This window comes from Agelaius phoeniceus, chromosome W (assembly GCF_051311805.1).
Source record: "Agelaius phoeniceus isolate bAgePho1 chromosome W, bAgePho1.hap1, whole genome shotgun sequence".
In the NCBI taxonomy this organism is placed as follows: domain Eukaryota; kingdom Metazoa; phylum Chordata; class Aves; order Passeriformes; family Icteridae; genus Agelaius; species Agelaius phoeniceus.
In genome coordinates this window covers 12,372,439-12,391,947 of record NC_135301.1, presented here as the reverse complement: position 1 = coordinate 12,391,947, position 19,509 = coordinate 12,372,439, and the positions used below count along the sequence as shown (strand labels likewise).

At 45.8% G+C, this 19,509-nt stretch overlaps 1 protein-coding gene across 1 annotated transcript in view; it reads right to left on the bottom strand.

The window, feature by feature from the left end:
- Positions 1-19,509, bottom strand: part of LOC129132389 (homer protein homolog 1-like) — a 233,871-nt gene that overhangs the window by 203,014 nt on the left and 11,348 nt on the right. The gene's annotated exons all lie outside the window — the stretch shown is intronic.

The window sequence follows — 19,509 nt, the reverse complement described above, 5'->3', positions numbered from 1 at the left end:
ATAACATCAATCAAGATAGCCAAGTCGCCATAAAGATACATCTGAATACGCGACTTCTCCAGACTCGATTAACACCGGCTCGACCAGGAAACAGCGATTGTCCAGCTCTGCACAGGGAAAGAATCAGCTATGAATAGGCAGAGTTAGAAAAGAAACTGGGACTCCTCTGCCTCGGGCATAATAAACTGTATAAAACAACCCTGCAAGAAGTGGCTCTCGTGAACAGGGAAGGGTCCGATGCGATAGAGGTCAGATCCAGGGTTCACCCAGCGCCGAACCCGGGCTCGACGCTGTGTCTTTGGCTGTGGTGGTTTTGAGGACCGTATTTTGGTCGCGGAAAAAGATAAAATCTTTTTGCATTTTTGATAATTTGGCTTCTCGATTGTTTATTTATAACAGACGCCACTTATCCTGGTTGTTTCAAAGTAATTTGGAGAGGGTCTATGTCTAGTTTTCCATATTTCCCTGGGGCTGCCCACACTTCCAGATTTATTTCAGCATAAGCTTTCTCAGACATTTTACACAAAGATATCACAGTGTTGGACTCTGTGTCATTTTTTACAATACTAATTTGCATTCCCACTTTAGCCATCAAATCCCTTCCCAGTAAATTACAATCACAATTAGGAACAAACAGGAATTGATGCATTTCAAACATGTCTCCCACATCTATTTATAGGGGTTGAATAAAATGCACTCGTTCATCCTTCCCACTCACTCCTTGAGTAACCAATGATCTTTTTGACAATTTCCCTCCCTTAGGTATAAAATTCAAGGTGGATCGAGAGGCCCCTGTGTCTACCAGAAAACACACCTCCTTCCGATCCAGACCCACCTTAAAAGTTATTGTTATAAATGATCAATCGAAGAGCCAAATTATCAAAATGCGAAAAGATTTTATTTTTCTGCGACCAAAATACGGTCCTCAAAAACCCACAGCCAAAGAGACAGCGTCGAGCCCGGGATCGTCGAGCCCGGGATCTGCACTGGGTGAACCTAGATCTGACCTCTATCACATCAGATCTCCCTCTGTTCACGAGGGTAGCTTCCAGCAAGGCTCTTTTATACAGTTTTTTATGCCTGAGGCAGAGGAGTCCCGATTTCTTTTGTTACTCTGCATATGCATGAAAGTTTCTTTCACTGTGCAGAGCTGGACAATTGCTGTTTCCTGAGCAGTGGCCGGTGTTGATCGTGCCAGAAGTCGTGTATTCGGATGTATCTTTCTGGTGACTTCTGCTATCTCCATCGATGGTATCAGATGGGCGAAGATCGAAGATCGTTCTTGGGCATCTTTTGATTACTCTAGAGAGCAGCGATCATCACGATCATCACGCTGGCCATGTCTATTCATAGGTAAACTTAGGTAAACTGGGGGTATTGTTCTCCTGCCGCCTTCAGGAATTTTGACATTCTGAAGTAGACATCTGCCTCTGGGCTGCTTGTGGTCAGAGACTCGTTTGGATTTTACAATCGTATAAAATACATTCTCTCTTAAAGCATTAATTATTTCATAACATATATTACATTATCAAGGGCTCCAGAGTGGTGGGTCCTTGATATAACAGGAGCCCATGACATCCCTAATAATCCATTTCCATTATCTTTTGGACTTCCTCCTCCTGAAGGTCCAGCTGTCTCTGAGGACACTCCCTTTTCCAATGCCCTTCTACCCGGCAGACGGCACACTGGTTTCTCCCTAACTGCTGTTTGGGTTGGCTTTTCCCGGCCAAGGAGGGAATGCCTCTGCCACTTAGTTGTTGCCGACCCCGTCCCCTCTGTCCCGGGGGACCCATTAGACCCTGTGGTTTATTTCTCCAGGGCTGCAAATATTCTGCCATCATCTTTGCCTTAGCTTTAACCTTTTCCTCATCTCTTCTTACATATATCTGCTATGTTTTTCTAACCAATTCCTCTAGAGGCTTATTTTGCCACTCTTCATCTTTCTGTACTCCTTTCCTTATATCAGGCGAAGCCTTAGTAACAAATTGTACGTTCAGCAATGTATTAAAGGCTGGTCCCTCAGGATCCATCCCCCCATGCTTTCGCAGGGCATCCCTAATCCTTTCCAACCAATGAGAAGGGCTTTCATGTTTCTCCTGTTTTAATGACATAGCCTTAGCTATGTTGTTAGTTCTGGGAGCAGCTGATTTAATTGCCCTAATCAAATAGGCACAGTAAACGTGGAGGCGAGCAAGACTAGCCTGGTTATTTGGGTCCCACTGGGGGTCAGCCTGTGGGATGGCATCATCCACTGTAGGTATATTAGGTCCAGCACCCCCTGCTGCTTGTGAATGTTTGTCCACAACCTTCAGGGGGTTAAAAGCAGAGCACTCCCAGGGGGAAGCTCTCTTGGGTTCCAGTGGGGAAAGAGTTCGGACCTCTCCCAGCCCAGCTGCTGCTGCTGGGCGGGGGAGGGGAAGCCATGTGGCCGGGTGAGGTAGGCCGGGGCCTTGGACAGAGATGGGAGGTGAAGAGGCCCTTGAGGACGGAAGAGTGGAGAAGCGCCAAGAGGCATCGGGCAGCCCCCCCCCCCCCCCCCCCCCCCCCCAGGAGAGAGAGAGAGAGAGAGAGAGAGAGAGAGCGCGCCTGTGCCTGTGACTGTGCTACCTTGAAACTTGATAACATGTGCCGGCAGCACGGCTGAGAAGGATGGGGATGGGGGTGGGGCGGGGGGTTGTGCATCGAGAAGGTGTCCGGCCACTGTGGGAGTTCTGGGCGGGCGGAACCCAAGATTTTAACCCTTTTTTGGACAATGAAAACTTTGCAGAACATTAGCCTTCCTAGAAGAGAGCTAGAGATGAAATGGAGGAGGAAATGGGCAAGTGTGATGAAAATCCGTGCAAGTGAAAGATGTCAGAAGAGTGGAGAAGAATCTTAGGTGGGAAGAGATGATGGAGTGGCCTTAGCTGGACTTTTCTTGTATAGCCATGGACAGAACCATGTTTCCTGTGACACAGAGACTGCATCCAGGGGGAGGCAATGGCTCAGAGCCAAGAGGGTTCAGTGTTGAGACCCCTCGGCCTCAGGGGGTGAAATTTGGGGGGGACAGGTGTCCCAAAGGTGAGAGACTGTGCTCTTTTTGGAACGGGACAAAGCATCCTGAAAAGGAAAACCCTAGAGGCAGCTCTGTTCCATGTGCAGTGGTGAGAGCACTGGGCATGGAAGGAAAAGGTCACAATGGCCAATGTTCTCCGGGCGGTGCCACGTGTGACATGGAAACACAAGAGGTTTCAACTGTGTTTCCTGGGCAAGCCTATGGCACAAGAAGGACTCCTCTCCTCTTGATGAACTGAGAATTGATTATCTAAAGGGTGGTGATGGACCGAGAGTTGGTGATCTGAGGGATGGATGTATTGGAAATTTGGTAGGGGGAAGAGGAAATGTTTTTGGAAGGTTTTCGTTTTTCCTGTGTGTTTCTTGTTACATATAGTTGTAGCTTAGTTAATAAAGTTTTCTTTTCTTTATTTCTAAGTGGGGGCCTGCTTTGCTCTATTCCTGGTCACATCTCACAGCAGACACCAGGGAGAATGTATTTTCATGGGGGCACTGGCATTGCGCCATTGTCAAACCATGACAATGTTCATCCTCCCACAGCTGCCAAGCTTTCTGCAAAATCATTTGTTTCTCTGATGGCCCAAACAAAATCCCCAAAAGAAAATCCCAAGTCTTCCATGTATAATCTGCATTTCCCAAATATTCCTCTATCTTTTCCCCCACCCTTATGGGATCATTCAAATATGGGGGTAATTCTTTTTTCAACCCTCTTATATCCTGGGTAGTAAGTGGTACAATTACAAACCCAAACCCTCCCCCTTGACCCCCCAAAGGAACTTGGCAGAGTGGCATCTGGTGTACTGTCTCTTGGGGCCAGGGGGCTTCTGATGTCGTAAATTGAGTTCCTCTTCTAATTCTAGGAGGAGAAACTATATGCTGCTCCCCTCCCCCCCACACCATCATTATTCTCAGGTGGGGCTGTAGGAACAGCATTTCCCTGATCCCCTTGCTCTGGGAGTTGAGGATACAGGGGACCTACAGCTGGCTCTGGGTCAGCTGGCAACACTGCGGGACAAGACAGGGGAAGGTGCTGAAAAATATCCCAATCCTCACTGTTTTCCTCTTCCTCCCCTTTTTCCTCTTCTCCCATTTTTCTTAACACAGATTTCTCCTGTTGTTTGTCTAATCCACATAAATCCACATTCCCTTTTAATCCATCCTTTCCAATTCTCCTCTAAATACCTCCACAAAATTTGACACAAATGAATTCTATCTGTTCCATAAGGTGGCCATATCAGCCCCTTTGGCAACTCATACTCTGGCCACACAAAATAACAATATTTTACCATGATCTCCATAGTGTTAGGAAAATTAATCCACAAACACCAGAGGTTTATGTCCAAAAATGAGACAGAGGAGTCCTTTGACTTTATTCAAATAAAGGGAGAGGCCATGGGGCATTCCCCTGGGATCTCAAACTTCTCGAGGACGCAGCCTCCGTTTTATCCTAATTTCCCAGCCGCATTTCCTTTCTCTCTTTCCCCATTGGCTGAGGTACTTGAAAGGTACAGACTTCCCGGAACGCTTGATACCGAAGATTTCCCTCTAATGTATAACTCTCCCTTTTAATTTTTAATTCTTATGGAATTTAGGAGTTTTCCCCATTGTTTCTTTCATCTTTCAATGTCTAATTTCGTTTATCAGCAAACCTAAAGTTTGTTTGTAAAGGTAAATATCTTTTTCCATTCATCAATCAGTGGAATCCTTCCCATTGTTTCTTTTATCTCCCAGTGCTAGTTTTATGAACCAGCAGACCCACAGCTTGTTTGTAAAGGCAAATCTGCTATTCCTCTCATTTGTTTGACTTCTTCACACTCCAGCATGACATCCTGGGTGTCAGGCCAATATATTTTAATTCTTCTTGTGTCTCCATCCTTCTGTTTCACATCCTCTGATAAGCTTTTAGTATGTGCTCCTTATTTTTAACGTGGTATTCTCTAATTGTCCACAGGTGCTCTGGTTTGTGTCATGGTTATCTTATCACTTGGACAGGTTGGTCAGTGGATGGCCTTACACTGTTTTTAGTTACACAAAAGCCTTTTTCACATCTTATTGTGAAAAACAAGTTCACTCTCCTGTGAAATTTTGAAGAGTTTAATAAAGGACAATAGGACACACGACCAGAGAGCAAAGGTTATTACAGCTGGGTGCATCTTGGCACTGAGCCAAGACCACCCTGTTACCTTCAAGGATACCCCTTAAATACTTTTTCCATTACATCAGCCTGTTGCATATTCATAGAACCTTATGCATATCCATAAACTGTTTTACATTTTCCAGGAACTATTTTACATGGCCCCTGCTTGTGATACACCTTTTTAGAGCACGCGTGTTTCTTGGCTGTGGTTTTGGCTCCTTCTCCTTATCACTTCCAGTCTTTGGGCCTTGGTCCATGCTTTCTTCAGACTGTGAGTGCTGATAGTTGGCATATCTGTAGCAGGTGTCCTCATCTTATGTTCATTGGATGTTATCCCATCCAAGCAGGCATTTTAACACAAGCATAGCTATTTCACTACTATGTCTAAGCTTATTTAACAGTAGAAATACAAACTATATCTTTATAACAAAGTTACTTTAACATCATACATATAAAATCCATTTTAATATTTGCAAAAAGCCAATATTATAATATGTATCTATAACATTGTTTTGTTAAGGCCTATAACACAGTACATTCATCACACTATTATTTCCATAAGTGATAAATAGATATTATATTCATTACACTACTATTTCTATGAGCAATACAGTGTATACTTAAGCTGATAGATTATATTATACTAACATGCAGCTAAAAGGAGTTATAATTGATACTATTTCTAAATAGTTATAAACACTAACAACATGCATAAGCTAATACATAAATGCGAAAGCCAATATTATCTGGTCATTTTTCACAACTAGAAAGGACCCTCACCATCTACTCGGATGCCTCAGGGGAACCTCTGGGACGTGGAACCCCTCTCCACCTCCGAGGGAGCCTCTCCTGGCTGTGTTCGGGAGCCACGCTGCTGCTGTCCAGCCCCACTGCTTCTCTGCCACTGCTCTGGGTTCTTCAGTACACTGCAGTTAAACCACAATGGCAGCCTAAGCCAATAGCAGTCACCCCTCAGCCAAGACCAAATCCATTCACCCAGTGAATGACAGTGGGGAGGCAGGACCCTCACAGCCAGCAGAGGAATCAGAACCAGAAATAAACACCACCAAATCTTTATCCTTAGAAAGTCTCCGCAATCTGAGGAAAGACCTTACTAAACAAACAGATGAGTCTATATTGAGCTAGTTGATCTGAGTCTGGGACTGTCTCAGTTTAGAGACAAGTTTAGGAGAACACGCTTTGTGTTAAGAATGGGACCAGACTCCCGGTACTAAAAGTGGTTTCAGCATTTATTATAATAAAAAGAAAAGGCCTAAAGCAAGGGGGCCCACAGGCCGAGCAGGAGTGTTCCTGTCAAGGATGCTGAAGCGCCGGCGCTGAGTCTTCTTCAGCAGCAATGTCCCCAATGTTCCAGGTGGAGCAGCACAGCTTCCCTGGGTCAGATGCCCCTTTTTATCCTGTTTTTTGTCCCTTTGGATTGGTTTCTTTTGGGATCCTTCATTTGCATGAAGGTTTCAGGGGCTTGATTGGCCCATTACAGTTCTGTCCAGGTTGGCTTGTTTTGCTTGGGGAGTGGTGCACTTTACTAAGGTGTAATACAGTACATTGAGTACCGTATTTCTTATCACTACCCATTTAACCCCTTTTACAATATGACAACCAAACTAGTGAAATAGAGATTTTTGGAGTTCACTTAAGTTAGCAATATGAATTAAGCATTTAAAGTTTAGCCTGTAGAACTATGTATTGAATTTTAAGCTTTTTACTCAAGAAACCTCTGCCATGGTACAAAGGGCATAGGAAAATGCAAATTTCTGAAGCTTCTTGCATAAAGAACAATACCAGAGGAGACCAAGGGATGCGAAAAACTCAGATAAAGGGACTCCTCCATCTCCAAGCTGATCAAGGCTGACAAACGTACTCCGATAAGCACCAAGAGACCAAAAGCGCACGTGCGAAGGAGAAAAGTTCAAAGTTCAGTCATGAGGAAGACCACAATCTTCAGCCTCAGAGACCACCGAGAGACCCTCATGCGACCACCACAGCAAACAACGCATGCCCAGAAGGTCATAGATCTAATTACCATGTGAGGTGAGGACAGGCAGGGCCAGAGGTTGAATATGCATGGAAAGGTTGTGCAATGTATTGCATATGGAATACCTTTGTGAATAAAGATATGGGTCAGACTGAGGCTTGGGGCACAAGTTTTCATGAGAGCTATCTCGCTTGTGCTGGGTGCTGGCATACATACCCACGTCATAACTATATCTAGTTGTGGAGTCTATTTATTCCGCGTATTGCTTCACTAACAGTACATGCTTAACAATTATCAACTATTTTACAACAGTTTCTAACCTATTTTTAACACTCTGGAATGAGTGTTTCCTCTAAAAGAGGGTTCCAACAATCCCTTTCTGCCAATGAGAGATTAACACTAGTGGATGAAAGTGAAAAAAAAAAAACCAACTGTTTATTGACAAAGAGGGCCAACATGGCACAGGAAAAAATGGTGAATAAATGCCAGATATTGAACTGTCAGGCCTTGGCCCCACCCACACACACACCCACACTGAAACAAGAAACCCCCAAAATTCCAGGGAAAGAGAAAAAAAAAACCCAACAGCCACACCGTGGTGGTGAGGAGAAAAAAAAATGGTGCCAGCTTTTGTCTCAGGGAAAGAAAAAAAGGAGTTCACACAGAAGCTGGGGCAAAAACAGATGGGAACCTGGTGAATCTCTGATGTTGGTCTCCTCTTCACAGCAGATGAAGCTGGTCGATTTGGGTGTCTTTCTCTTGTTGGCTTGGCTGTTCCAAGGTCTTGGGCTGGGATAGGGCAGCACCTTGGCTCCCTGCCCGTCCACAGCTGATGCCTCTCCTGCCGACTCTCTGATCTCGGACCAAACCCAAACTGAACAGTTCAGGAAAAAAGACTGCTGAAGGATTGCTGTCACAGTCTCCAAGGCCAGGGAAAGGGAAAAAAAAATCTTGCCAAAGTTAACAAAACCCAAGCTAGCCAGGCAGCAAAGTAACGCTGTCCACACTGCACCACTGACGCCTGAGAGTGAGGCTTTGAAAATCCCCGTGCAACAGCCCAAAGGTTCCCCCCTCCCCTGGACCTACCTTAAAGCTACAGCAACCATTTCTGGCCATAGAGCAGATGATCAGAGAATAGGGTATCATCATAAAATCACCCCAAGACAGGGATATTGCATGTGATGGTACAGTTTTTGATGGTACTTAAGTGAGGCACTTGGGATCTTTGTCGCATTATTTGACTATTGACCAGGGGATTGCAAGGAGGCCCAAACCTCTCAGCTTCTGGATGTGACTCTTAGCAAGTGAGAAGGAGAGACACCTTCGCCAAGATGATCTCCAGATGCAGCAAGGCCCTTGGAAGACCATGGAGCAAAGAACCCAACACTTGCATGAATTTGCTGTAATAGAGATCCTTTTCTCAAATAATAACCAAACCACTAAGACTCCAGACCTGGTAAAATGTACAACTCTGATGTGGCTCAAACTAGCATGACTCAGGACACAAGTATACTCCCACTTCCTGGAGATGCTGCAAAGGAATGAGGGAAATGAGACAGTGGGCACTATGACAAGAAGGCTCTGGACATACAAAGATACTGCCCACAACCTGACATGAGCCTGTCTTCACTGTGAAAACAGACTTGACAGAGTGGATGCGGAAATTGGAAGAGACAATTGAAGAAAGCACTCAGAAACTCAGGAAATAGATTCAAGAGGACCTTCTCCAAGTTTTGCCAGTACAGACCAGAGGCCCTGTGTCATGGTTTGACACTGGCCCAACGCCAGGCACCCAGGAGAGTCACTCACTCACCCACCCCCCCACAACAGCTGGGCAGAAGAGAGGGAAAAAAAATAATGAAAGCTTAATGAGTGAAATAAGGAATAGAAGAAAACACTTCCAGGTCAAAAAAAGCTCACCTTAAGGTTGAAAAGTGAAATTTATTACTAACAGAATCAGAGGAGGATAATGAGAAGTAAAATAAGCCCTTAAAACACTATTTCTCCCCTAGCCCCTCCCCCCTTCGCACTGACAGCGCAGGAAGACAGGGCCTAGGGGTTTTGGTGAGTTTATCACTGAAATTTTCTTCCACTGCTCTGGGAGAGGAGTCCTTCCTCTGTGAGACTGTGGGGTCCCTCCCACAGGAGACAGTTCTCCATGAACTTCTCTGGCATAGGTCCACTCTCACAAGCAGTGGTCCTCCCAAACCACACCTGCTGCAACGTGAGCCCCTCCCACAGGCAGACAGTCTTCCCAAAACTGCTGCGACATGGGTCTCTCTTTCCATGGGCTGCAGTCCTCCAAGGACAGGCTGCTGCAGCCTGGAAGCAGGGGCCCCCTCTCTCCATGGGGTCTCCCACTGGATCACAGCCTCCTCCAGGCATCCACCCACTCTGGCATGGGCACCTCCCCCATGGGCTGCAGGTGGATCTCTGCATCCCCAGTGGACCCATGGGCTGAAGGGGGACAACCTGCTTCACCATGGACATCACCATGGCCTGCAGCAGAATCTGGGCTCTGGCACCTGGACCACCTCCTCCCCCTCCTTCTCCACTGACCTTGGTGTTGCCATGTTGTTTTCCCTCACATGTTCTCACCTCCTCCTCTTCTCTGACTAGAAGCAAAACCTGTGTGATTTTGTTTTGATTTTCTTCCTAAATATGTCATCACAGAGGCGTTACCAACCTCTCTCATTGGCCCAGTTTTGGCCAGCAGCATGTCCATCTTCAGGGCCATCAAGGATTGGCTCTGCAGGACATGGTGGAAGCTTCCAGCAGCTTACCACAGGACCCATCTTTGTGGCCCCTCTGCTACCAAAAACCAGGCCATGCAAAACCAGTACACCCTGTTATCAGAAGCAAACATTACCCAGCTAGGGTGAGGGCATACACCCCACAAGTTGACCTGTGGTTTGTCCTGTATGACCATGGGGAAGATATGAGAAGATGGGATGGAAAGCCCACTTCTGTCCTAGCAGCACAGGTGCATAAGATATAAGAAGAAACTACTAAGAGAGGGAACTGAAGGAATGAATGTAGCTTCAGTTTCCTGTGACTGAGCTCCTAGGCATAGCAGAAGGGAGTATGATATGTCTGATCCCCTCAAAGGGACCTCCATAATGTGTGCTCAGGGAGGGAACAATAGTCAGAACTAGAGGAGCCCTAGTCTATTGGACTGTGTGGATCCAATACCCTGGCACATCAGAACCTCAAAAATACAAGGCTTTGGTTGACACTGGCGCTCAATGCATTCTGATACCATCAGGATATGTGGGGGCAGAATCTGTTTCCCTTGCTGGGATGACAGGGAGGTCTCAGCAGTTGAGTCTTTTGGGAGCTGAGGTGAGCTAGACTGTTACAGTGACTGACTGGGGCCTCACCCAATCACACCTCTCCCAAGGCTGCAGCACATATATATTGTCCAACCCCTTCCCAAAAGCATAAGTTTAAAGCAGTCCCTTTGGATATATTTAGTTCATGGGTCTTACACCACATGAGCAGAGTTTGCAGAGCCCATTCATTGTAATAAATCCCTTTTTTTTTTAAGAAAGAACATCCATAGCTTCAGGGTGAGGTATTCTGTTGAAATTCAGGCTCCCATGGTCTCAATAATGATTCTAGTCCACAAAAACAGAGTTTTAAGCCACATAGCACTTTCCTTTGTCTGCCGAGGGGATTTTTTGCCACAGTTTTCCACTGCCCGCAGTAGATTCACCGCAATTCTGCTGTCTACCCAGCGAAGTCCCGGTTTTACATCGTGCTGGCTCTCCCACCGTTGTATTCCAGTTCCCACACCGATCCCAGCTCTAACTATGTAATAATCCCAGCTCTAACTATGTAATAATCCCAGCTCTAACTACTGTACCGGCTCTTACACCGTCTGTCTCCTTTGCTCTCTGCCAGACTATGGCTGCTGAGTCCTCATCACTTTGGAGGTCACCACATGTGAGTGTTACGTGGTGGGGGAGCGGGCAGGAGACAACGACCACTCATCCCAAAGTTCATGTGGCAACAGAGAACATTTATTCCCAAGCCCTTCCTTATAAAGGGCATTTGAAAAACCCAGTCTGGATACTTTCATTGGCTATAACTCTACTCTCCTTCAGGTTCTGGTCAGTGAGATGCCTGCAGCCTTGGGAGAGGTGTGATTGGGCGAGGCCCCTGTCAGTCATGGTAACACTTGACTGGGAAGGAGTGGAAGAACTGTGGCAGGATTTCTCTTCACAGAGAAAAGCAAGGCACAACTTCCCAAGGATATTTCTGGGAATCACAGCAAGGAACCTCAGACAAAGAAAAAACAATTCTTATCTCAATTGCTGCTCCTCCTGTTGTTCACAAGTGGAATGCATTGTGGAAGATTGTTTACCTGAAGGGAATTGGTAATTGGATTCTGGTGTGAGTGTTTTGATTCATTGACCAATTGAATCCACGTGTGTGTGTGTCGGGACTGTCGGCTGATAGTCACAAGATTCTGGGCAGTTCAGTGGAGTTGAATGCTTGTGCAGATTCAGTTTAGATGTAAAGTAATATAGTATAGAATAATATAGTATAATAAAGTAATTAATTAGTCTTCTGATACCAATGGAGTCAGATGCATAATTTCTCCCCTTCATCGGGGTTGCCCTGATTTACTATAGAAGAAACACTCAATTGTGACTGCTTCAGAAGCCCCATGTATTCCTGGCATAAATCACCTCAAGAGTGGGTCTTCCAAAGACCCAAAAGGACATCACTGGGCTTTTGGGATAGCTGATGTGGAGACAGAAGGCATTAGACAGTTGAACACCTAGACTGGTCTCTCAGAGGACCTTTCTGCAATAGGACTCCTGAGGGCTGAAGAACAATGGGTACCTATCCCCACCACAACAGTGCATTGTTGTCAATACAGCATGAACCAAGACTCCGTTATCTCCATCCATAAGATGATCCATGAACTGGAGACCCAGGGAGTGGTCAGCAAGACTCACTCAGCCTTCAATAGCCCCATATGGCCTGTGCGTAAATCTCATGGAGAGTGGAGACTGACAGTGGACTATTGTGGCCTGAATGAAGTCACACCATCACCGAGTGCTGCCCTGTTGGACATGCTTCCACTTCAGTATGAACTGGAATCCAAGGCAGCAAAGTGGTGCCACCATTGACATTTTTATTGCATTTTTCTCCATTCCTTTAGCAGCAGAGTGCAGGCCACAGATCATGTTTTCTTGGAGGGGTGTGCAGTACATGTGAAACCAGATGCCCCAGGGGTGGAAGCACAGCCCCATCATTTGCCATGGACTAATTCAGGCTGCACTGGAAAAGGGTAAGGCTCCAGAACACTTGCAGTACATTGATGACATCATCTTATGGGGGAACATGGCAGAGGAAGGTTTTGAAAAAGGGAAGAAAATCACACAGATTCTCCTGAAAGTGGGTTTTGCCATCAAACAAACTAACGTCAAGGGACTTGTCCAGGAAATTCAGTTCCTAGGAGTGAAGTGGCAAGATGGATGCTGACATATTCCAACAGAAGTCATCAATAAGATAGCTGCTATGTCCCCACCAACCAGCAAGAAGAAAACACAGGCTTTCCTAGGTGCCATGGATTTCTGGGGAATGCACATCCCAAAGTACAACCAGATTGTAAATCCTTTCTACCTTGTGACATGAAAGAAAAATTACTTCAAGTGGGGACCTGAAGAACAGCAAGCCTTTGAACAGATCAAACAGATTGATCATGCAGTAACCCTTGGACCAGTCAGGGCAGGACAGGATGTGAAGAATGTGCCCTACACCACAGCCAGGAAGAATGGTCCTTCCTGGAGCCTTTGGCAAAAGGTATCTAGAGAGACTTGAGAATGACCTCTGGGGTTCTGGAGTTGGGCATACAGAGGATCTGAGGCCAGCTACAGCCCAAATGAAAAAGAGATTCTAGCAGGTTATGAAGGGGGTCGAGCTGCCTCAGAAGTGATCGGTACCTAAACACAGCTCCTTCTGGCACTCTGACTGCCAGTGCTAGGCTGGATGTTTAAAGGGAAAGTACCTGCAACACATAATGCCACTGATGCCACGTGGAATAAGTGGATTGTTCTCATCACACAGTGAGCTTGAATAGGAAATCCAAATCCAGGGATCTTGAAAATCATAATGAACTGGCCTGATAATGAAAATTTTGGACTGTCATCAGAAGAGGAATAAGAGCAGGTGGCACATGCTAGAAGTCCCCACTATATAACCAGCTACCATAAAGTGAGAGGTGATATATTAATTTCTGTGGCAGGATGTCTACCACCCCCCCCCACCACCACCACAGACAGATGGTGCATGAAGAGCTAACCCGGGCTGATAGGGGTCATCTCTGGTGACAAAAGGGCTCAGGCCTCAGCTAAGAATCAACATCTTAGTCTGGAGAGCAGATGTGGGAAGAGATAGAAGAAATATTCTTGACTAAGAGACACTCTTATACAAACTATAAAAGACACACGAATTATCACAGAGGCAGAAGCCTTCTACACACACACCCTGAAAGTGTGGAAGACTTCTCCCTGGAGTCTGGACGCAGGTTCCGTGGTTATTTTCCTGAGGATTGAGGGAAAGGATCTCGATGTGTGCCTCACCAACCATTGGATGGTAAGATGCATTGAATCCTAAGTTATATTATTTCTTCACTAGCTGTAACATTAATAGGTACCTTTAACCTCACGCTGTACATACCTACTAGTAGCTTCTCTTTTTTGTCCTTATTCCTGTGTAGTATTGGTTAAAGTCTTATGTCTGTTAGTTTTCTGTCTATTAAATAAATAATTCATTCTATAATAGACCGAATCAGCCATTACTAAAGAACTTGTGAATGAGAGTGGGTTTTGGGGTGCTGACCACCTCAATAAAGCTACTGCCTGCTGCCAGAGGCCTGGACAAAAGGCAAGGACTTATCTAAACCCCCACATCCTTTCGTAACAACTTCTTGCAGTATCATAGAGACAAATAGAAAATAGAAAGCAGCTGTATGGAGCCATACACGGAGAGTTGCGGAAGCTACCGAGGGACAAGGTGGATCAAGTCAGACTGCAGAGCTGAAAGCTGTCTAGCTGGCTTTGGACATCGCTGAGCAAGAGAAGTGGCCAACACTCTACCTTTACACTTACTCATGGATGGTAGCAAATGCTCTCTGGGGGTGGCTGGAATGATAGAAAAAGATTGATTGCCAGTGCAGAGGAAGACCCATATGGGCTGCCAAAGTGTGGCAAGACATTGCTGCCTGAGTAAAGAGGATGACTGTGAAAGTCTGTCATATCCATGCACATGTGCCTAAGAGTTGAGCTAATGAGGAGCACTGTAACAACTAACAGGTGTATCGGGCTGCCAAAATCGAAGTGTCACAGGTAGATCTGGACTGGCAACATAAGGTGAGATATTTATAGCTCAGTAGGCCCATGATGCCCCAGGTCATCAGGGAAGAGATGCAATATACAGATGGACTCGTCACTGAGGAGCGGACTTAACTACGGATACTATATCCCAGGCAATCCATGACTGTGAAATGTGTGCTGCGATCAAACAAGCCAAGCAGGTAATGCCCTTGTGGTATGGGGGCAGTTGTCTAAATATTAGTATAGGGAGGCCTGGCAGGTCAATTACATCACACTCCAAATCCACCAAGGCAAGTGCTATGTGCTTATAGTGGTAGAAGCAACCACTGGATGGCTGGAGACATAACCTGTGCCTCATGCCACTTCCCAGAACACTGCCTTGGGCCTTGAAAAACAAATTCTGTGGTGACACATCACCCTTGAAAGAATTGAGTCAGATGATGGGACTAATTTCAAAAATAGCCTCATAACATCTAGGCTCGAAAACACGGTATTTAGTGACTGTATCATATTCCCTATCATGCACTAGCCCCTGGGAAATTGGAACGGTGCAATGGACTATTAAAAGCCACACTGAAGGCAATGTGTAGTGGGACCTTGAAATAGTGGGATCTGCATTTAGCAAAAGCTACCTGGTTAGTCAACTCCAGAGGTTCTACCAACTGAGCTGGCCCTGCTCAATCCAAACCCCTGCATACAGCAAAGTCCCTGTGGTGCATATGAGAGGTATGTTAGGAAAGATGGTTTCGATTAATCCCACCTCAAGCAAAGGCAAACTCATCCATGGGATTGTTTTTGCACAAGGACCTGGTTACACTTGGTGGGTAATGCAGAGGGAGGGGAAACATGTTGTGTACCATGGGGGGATTTAACTTTGGGTGAGAACAGCCTGTAATGGTGAATAACATATATAGTAATTCAAGGCGACTCCAACGTCTGGGAATGATTGGCATCTGACTCCAAGGCTTCAGAATGCTGAACACTCGCTTTATTAGAACTATACTATATTACATTACAACTATATTAAAGAGAGATACTATACTATACTAATCATACTTACTACTCACTAACTAACTAGCAAACCTGTGACTCTGCCTGAGAGTCTCGACACACACACGTGGATCCAATTGGTCAATGAATCCAAAACACCATCACCAGAATCCAATCAAACAATCACCTTGGGTAAACAATCTCCACAACACATTCCACATGGGCACAAACACAGGAGCAGCAAATGAGATAAGAATTATTTTAATCATTCTTTTCTGTGCTTCTCTCACAGCTTCTCTCTGTTCAGAGGGCATGTGAATACCACAACATATGTAACACTGGTTGCTGAATGGCACTTAGTTCTCCTAGGACCCTCACCCAGGAGGCGAGAACTGCACTGGAGTCCAGGAGACAATGTCTGCCAGGCAGGCCCACAGGTGCCAGCAGGGCCTGCCCTTCAAGTTCATCATCTTGGGTAAGTTACCACACCTCCATAGAGTGATCTTCCAGTGGGAAACTGCCCAGGCAGGGAAAAGCGACCAGGACAAGAAGGACCCACTCTTAATCATAGAGTGGGTCTTCCTCAGTGACAACAGGGCCAAAAGGATGACAAGGCCACAGGAGCTGGTGGCAGAACTGATCCGGAAGGCAAGGATTTGGATCAGGGAATTGGCAGGGTGTGACTTTGACTGCATCCATATCGCCTTAAAATTGAAATCAGGCCAACTAACTAAAGTAATGTTAGAACAATTGCTTCAAGAGAATGAAGCCCTGCAATTTGCGCTGGACAGCTACACAGACCAAATTTCGATCCATCGACTGGCCCACAAAATTTTTAATTTGGACGTTCAATTTACTTTATCACTGACAAGTATTCAGAGCAGGATGCCTCTAAAGGCACTGACAGTTTTCAGTGATGCGTCTGGAGCATCCCACAAGTCAGTGGTGACTTGGAAAGATCCTCAAACTCAGCAGTGGGAGGCAGATATTGCCAAGGTGGAAGGATCACCTCAAATTGCTGAGTTGGCCGCCATCGTCAGAGCCTTTGAGAGGTTCTCCGAGCCTTTTCATTTAGTTACTGATTCAGCTTATGTGGCAGGTGTAGTGTCTAGGGCAGAGAATGCTGTGTTGCAAGAAGTCTCCAACATTCCTTTGTATAAATTGCTCTCAAAATTAGTAAAAATAATCTCCCACCGAGAACAACCCTTTTATGTGATGCATGTCAGGTCACACACAGACCTGCCGGGGTTCATTGCAGAAGGTAACCGTAGGGCTGATGCCCTTGTGGCACCAGTCAAGATGGCCCCACTCCCAGACATATTCCAACAAGCAAAGGTCAGTCACCAGCTTTTCCATCAAAATGCACCCGGCTTGGTTCGGCAATTCCACCTGACACGCGAACAAGCCCAGGCCATCATAGCCACGTGCCCTTCTTGTCAACACCATTCACTACCCTCCCTAAGTACGGGGCAAACCCTAGGGGTTTGCAGAGCTGTGAGGTGTGGCAGACAGATGTAACCCACATCTTGTCATTTGGCAAATTTAAATATGCCCATGTCTCTGTGGATACTTTCTCTGGTGCCATCTATGCTTCTGCCCACACAGGGGAGAAGGTCTCCGACATAAAAAAACATTTCATGCAAGCCTTCTCCACGTTAGGAATCCCTAAAGTCATCAAAACAGACAATGGCGCAGCATACAAGTCCAAGGAGTTTCGGAGCTTCCTGCAGCAATGGGGAATAGAACATAAGACAGGTATCCCCTATTCCCCGACAGGCCAAGCCGTGGTGGAGAGGGCCCACCAGAGCCTAAAAAAGGTCCTTCACCAACAACAGGAGGCTATTTAGGTGGAGTCCCCTCAAGTCCGGCTGTCCAAAGCATTGTTCATGCTGAATTTTTTAAATTGCACCTATGAGAACCTTAACCCACCCATCATGAGGCACTTTAAGACAACAGTCAGTACAACCTGAAAGCCCAGCCACCTGTCCTCATAAAAGACCCTGAGACTTGGAAAACAGAGGGGCCCTATGAGCTCATAACCTGGGGTAGGGGATATGCGTGCATATCTGCTCCCTCAGGCTAGAGATGGATCCCCTCAAAGTGGGTAAGACCATACATTCCGAAAGTGTCAAAAAATAAACCCACGGCACAGGCAGCCAATGTCTGCTGGAGGAGGAAGCGCCGTCAGACTCTTTAAAGTTAAGTTGCTATTACCTGAACCTTACTCCTAACATTTTTTATCTTCAGTTTTTTCAGTGTTTCCCCTTGATCTAAACTCAGCCCCTGTACCATCAGAATGAGCCCCATCCTTCTGCTGCTCCTGTTGTCAGCCGTCCATCCAAGTCAGATGTGGATCGTTTCTCAGCCTCAGGCGAATGTATGGACCACTCTTGCCAGAGTCCTCAACCAAGATCACATTTGCCTGTCCGCCTCCTCCGTGTCTGACCTGATGTCTACCTGCCTTGTGGGGATCCCATCTAAATCCAGTGAGTTTCCACCAACAATAGCAACCCCCTTTTTTCCAGTATATAATCCGTTAGCCCCTTGGGCAAAATTAGTTCACAGACAGACAATAACAGAGAAGGAACCCCAAGAATTCAAGCTCCTCAGTTCTGCAAAAGCATTCTATTGTGTTCAGTTTATGTTTAAACCGAAAGACCAGGTAAATTTGTATCAGGAAGTCAAACAGTTTAAAGAAAACTACACAGCAAAAAATTGGTGTAAGAAAATTTCCCATGTGGAGATGTCATCCACCCCTGATAATAAGCCCCGTGCCCTCCCTAAAGGGTTTTTCCTCATTTGTGGCGACAGAGCGTGGGCAGGCATCCCCTCTCGTCTAACCAGAGGTCCATGCACCCTTGGAAAGCTGAGCCTGTTTACACCCAACAAGACCCAAATCATGGATTGGCGAACCAAAACCAACGCCCACAATTCGGCCCACAAAAAGAGAGACTTAAGGAATTTAGACCCAAATTGTGATTCTGAAATTGCACATTGGTCCTAAACCAAAAGGTGTTGCAATCACTGTGTTTTTGCCATGGGTGTCTGCAGCCAAGGCTCTAGGTGAATTATCACAGCTAGAGTGTTGGGTTGCTAAACAGGCCAATATTACATCAGCTGCACTTTCTGACCTCCTGGCAGACTATGAAACAACAAGGCAAGCCACCCTACAAAATCGTGCCGCAATTGATTTTCTTCTCCTACTGCATAATCATCGGTGTGAGGACTTTGAGGGTCTCTGTTGCCTGAACCTGTCATCCAAGGCTGAGGACATCCACAAAATCATCAGAAAGATGCAACAGATGATCCAGGACATCAAACAGGAATCAACAGACTGGATGGACGGACTTTTCCAAGGATGGGGACTCTCGGGCTGGGTCAGATCCATACTAAAGTCTGTACTTTTAGTTTTGCTTGTTTTTTTTGTTATTTTGATCAGCTTTGGGATCATCAAGAGCATTGTGGCCAAATTAATATTGAAAGCTACTTCCCCCTTAGAGATCAATCAGGTGACTGTTCCCACCACTCCCAAGGAAGAAACAGGAACCCCTGCAGTGTTCATAAAACAGCCTTGGTTTGCCGATGCTTGAGATCAGCCTAAGCTGTTTTAATTTTTTAGACTTAAGTGCCTCTCCCTTTTTATTTAAATGAAAAGAGGGAGATGTTGTAGTGTGTTTTTATACTTTGTAATACTTTGTAATAGATTTTTGTATCCCCGTATTTTTCCCAAATGGTTTACCCCAGATTTTACCCCCTCCCTCTACCTGTGTAATCCCTTTCCTTTGCTGAGATCATCCCCAAATCCCCACCCTGGCTCTCTGTCAATCACTCAGCATCCCATCCCCTCCATCTAGAACTTTCGGTCTAGGACGTCGAGTGATTAGCCAGAGGCTAGGAGTCAACCCCCCAAGTGTTTCTCCATATGCTGACCTAAATGTCCATTTCTCAGTATCCATACCTTAATTTTTCTTATTGGTTAGTAA